Genomic DNA, 4610 nt, shown 5'->3' with positions numbered 1-4610 from the left:
CATTGAAGTGTGTTTTCGATGTATGTATGGCTCTACTAATGTCCTCATACATAATCTCCACTTCTTCATCGGAGTGAGTCGAGGTCGGTGCGTATACCTGTATGACCTTCAATGAATATCTTTGAGATATTCTGAGTATAAGGCATGCTACCCTGCTCGACACACTCTCAATGCTTACGATGTTGTTAACGAGAGATTTGTGAACGATAAACCCGATTCCACCTTGGGATTGTTGGTCGCCCTCCCGGTAGAAGAACAAATTACCGGACGTTAGGGTTACAGTGTCCTCCCCCTCTCTTCGGACTTCTGATAACCCATTACCCCTATTACGTCCCAGCGTAATTTGCTCAATTCTTCCTCCAGCTCAACAATCTTTTCATCCGTCCTCAGTGTGCGTGCATTGTATGTTACCAGGGCCAGGGGTCGTGTGGAGTGGTAGCCGGATCTCATCCGGTGATTCTTAGCACCCCTTGCCCCGCCGTTACCATGACCGCTACCGTAGCCAGGACTAGCGGGGCTGCCGGGTACTAGGGGCCTGGTTAGTGGTGTACTTATCATGAGGGGATAAGATGCCAATACTCGCCACGCTTGGCAGGCGGGTTGGCGAGCGCAGTAGATGTAATACATCTAGAGGTCGCGGAACGCTGCTGCCCGTTCCGGTATAAAGTATCCCTTAGTCGCCTCTTACGACACCCACAGGAGGAAATGGGGAGGTGCTATTCTTAAACCGGCACCCCACGGTTAATCCTACTCCTACTATCCTATTATTAATATTATAAATGCGAAAATTTGTAAGTATGGATGTTTGTTATTCTTTCACGTAAAAACTACTGAACCAATTGCAATGAAATTTGGTACGTAGACAGCTGGACAACTGGAATAACATATAGGCAACTTTTCATCCCGATATTCCTAAGGGATACGGACTTACGCGGGTGAAACCGCGGGGCGCAGCTAGTGCTGTATAAATGAGGAATTTTGTATGAATAGCTTTCAAAATTCCTCAAGTTTCATGATAATTATTGTTGGTAATTGTTGGTGTAGGTATCATAAGTTTACCTTACCTAATTAAACTAATGCACGTATTATGTCATTGATCATACAACGTAGCTGATCAAATGAAAATTTTTTGAAGTGCAACAATATATATTTTGAATGACATTTTTTACAGCTGTTCTAGACTACCTCAACTGCTTTATGTAGTTAATAAAGCCATTAAATTATCATGGGAAATCACAAAATAAACACATAGGGTTCCTTTTGGTAACTACAATTTGTTTACAATATAATTGCTTTTGACAGACATGAACCGTATTTTTATTTAGAATTAATCAGGAAAAATAGAATTTGTATTTTTTCTAATTAATATTGAACGTTAACACATACATGTCGGCATCTGCTTAAGTCTTAAAACGAATAAATAATAAACATGCTATTCTAATACAATAAATTACAAAACGTTTCAAGCACTTGGTACAGATTAGCTTGATCCTTGACGTCTTCAATTCGACAAAACTATTTTCATTTTCCGCCTCAATTCGTCGGAGTGTTGCCAATAGCACGTCTAGCTCGCGGACATGTCAACATGGCGTTGCATCCGGCGGACGTGGCGGGAACGAGCCCCGCCATTCTGCCAGCGAAAATAAATCCATTGTTGTTATTATGGCGAAAATTATTTATAGACTTGTGATTTTAATCAATGCCATATTCACGGATTATGAGTGAATATAAAATCTTAGTACCTAATATTTTTAAGATTCTTCGCCGTTACAAAAATGCAATAGATATTTCGATTATTTAATGTGGCAGTCGAGCACGGTTCAGCACGAAATGGGCCAGCTCGCACAGAAGACCGCCGTGAAATAACAGTATGCTGTTGTACCTATTTCGGTGAGTGGGGGAATCGGATGCCCATATTCTTTTCCTTACCCTTCCTAGTCCATTATTTTATGCATCTCGTCAATTCTTTCTTAATCCTTTTCCAATTTAAGGTCGGCAATCCATTTGGAGAGGCGTAAGGTCGATTGCAGATCTAAGTTGACAAGGCTGTAGGTATCGTTTCAAAAAAAAAGGTGATGTAATTCGTTATATGTATATTAAATCTGCATGCTGATATTATAATAAACAGTCTCGTGTAAAAACTGCTGTTGATGATCTGATCTGCATTTGTTCTTTAATGAAACCATAGAAGTCAGATACTTCTCGCTTTCTTCACAACGTTCTTATGTCTAAAACGTATGTCATAGTCCATATGTTTACGCGTAATAACAAAATATTTAAAAACGATTTCCATGTTATATTCCAAGTTTTAAGGAGATAAAGTCCGTATCCCGTAGGAATATTGGGATAAAAAGTTAAAAAGCCTATATTATGTTATTCCAGTTGTCCAGCTGTCTACGTAACAAATTTCATTGCAATCGGTTCAGTAGTTTTTGCGTGAAAGAGCAACAAACACACACACATCCTTACAAACTTTCGCATTTATGATATTAGTAGGATAGGATTTTAGGTAAGTTGTAAGTCATTATTTGGCGCAATAAACGCTCAACATTTCACAAGTCATCACGGAACCCATATCTATTAAAGTCAAAGCATAGAACATTGAAATATAAACGCCAAGTTTAGTTTTGTGTTGAAAATAATATCGGAACACGACGACGCTTACGACGCTCATGTGTCGAACTCATCAAACTTGGACTACGAGTTTCTGAACGCAAGCTTTGAACATTGAACATTTTAAAATTCTTGAACGAACGTCGTAGACCGTAGTCTATTTAATACTTGGTAGCTCTGATAAATAAAACTCAACATTTTTGCCTTTACGTAGAATGTAAAAAACACAGGTGCAACAACTCTTGCAATCAAATACACAGGTGAATTGAATGTTAAATAGCTTAAATTTTTTCTCTAATTTATGCTTTCAACGCCGTGTCTAATTCCTAATTAATAAATAAATAAATTCAAACAAAGAAATGTTATTTTAATACGGAGGTTCAACAATGAATTATTAAATGGACACCTTTACCAGCCGGACAATTTTTAATTTCAATTTAGAATAAAACATGCCTAAGGATAAAATTATAGGACGCAGCGATGTGCCATACTTTATCAGAGCACGGCTGATAAATTGTACGAAATTCAATTTAAAAGGGTAATGTTTGTGTCCCTATTAGGACGTCACTGGCCGACGCTTGCCTATAAACTCTGTCGGTCCAATGAACAATTGAAATATCGCTGTTTCACCTTATTTTTTATAAAAAATATCGCCTACAATATCTCAAATGTCATTTTTAACAAAGACTATTATATTATATTGTATATTAATATTTTTTAAGCTTATCTGTTCTTATTATTCTAGGTACAATTTGTAGGCTGACAAAAAATACTCGCAGGTGACCTCTTTGTAAATGGGGGAGGGTAAAGTCAAGAAAATAATAAATTATTATTTTTTCTTCATTTTTATACTGGGGGCTAATAAAATCAACACTTTCTTTTAATATTGACGAATTTGTAGATTAGAAATATGTGTTACCCCAAAAAAGGTTGAACCATTTGTATCCGCGGGACACTTTTTCCAGACAAATTGCCTGAAAGTAATTTTAAGCCCAAGATCAGTTATTTATGTGTATTGCCAGCTTTATGTCCGTAAAACATTTCGGCCATGTATATTTTCTTACATAAAATATAAAACAGTTACGTCGTAATAGAATACGATAGGATGTAACGTAGAACCTTTTATCTTGATTGCGTATGTTTGTTCATTTTTTTTATTATTATAGTCAGAAGACTATTTAATTGTACATACGATATTGCGAAGTACACTTATCATATATCTTATCAATTTCACATTAAACTATAATAGTACAACTAATTTCAACATCGTAAGCAATATTGGCTGAAGGCAACTTATATTTCGTCGTCAGTACCCACGTCTAAAAGCTTAATACTGAGAAGTCTACGCTCTAGCTCTATATTAAATTCAATACCATGTATTATATAAAATTGTGTAATAAGTGAGGCTGAACAAAAAATCTTAACAGAAATATTCTAGAGTATGAAACTCCTTTAGAACCATTAATGTATCAGTCTTATTAATCGCAAGTGTCTAATACTAATACCCTGATATGCCGATTTTGTTTATGGTACACGAACCTCGCTATGCTTCTTTTAAAGTAATAGCTCCATCCTCGTATCACTGTCCATGCAACTTCGACATGAGATTGGCTGTCTACAGATTGTCATAGCAAGTGGGAAAGCGATCGCCTAATAAAGTTCCGCATGTGATTTCAATTTGGCGGCTTTTAAGCTATGACGTGCGGCTTCAATTTGCTGTAGCACTGACCGGATCACTGAGGATATTTCGAGGATTATCCCCTTTCGTAAATAGTGACGTGTGAGTTGTGACGTCATGCGAGTAGAGTAGAACGTGGATGCATGTGCGTTAAATAGCATTAGTTCATTAGTTCTAATTGGGCGGAGGTTTTAGCATTTGATCTATACTTAAGAATTTCAGATTAGATGATACGTATTTGCTTACTACCTAGTCTTGCCATAAATATTGTAATAAAGAAAAAAGAAAATTGTTAACTGCAAATAACATTTATTACTTT

Source organism: Zerene cesonia, chromosome 13, assembly GCF_012273895.1.
Source record: "Zerene cesonia ecotype Mississippi chromosome 13, Zerene_cesonia_1.1, whole genome shotgun sequence".
NCBI classification, from domain to species: domain Eukaryota; kingdom Metazoa; phylum Arthropoda; class Insecta; order Lepidoptera; family Pieridae; genus Zerene; species Zerene cesonia.
Note: the sequence above shows the minus strand (reverse complement) of the source record.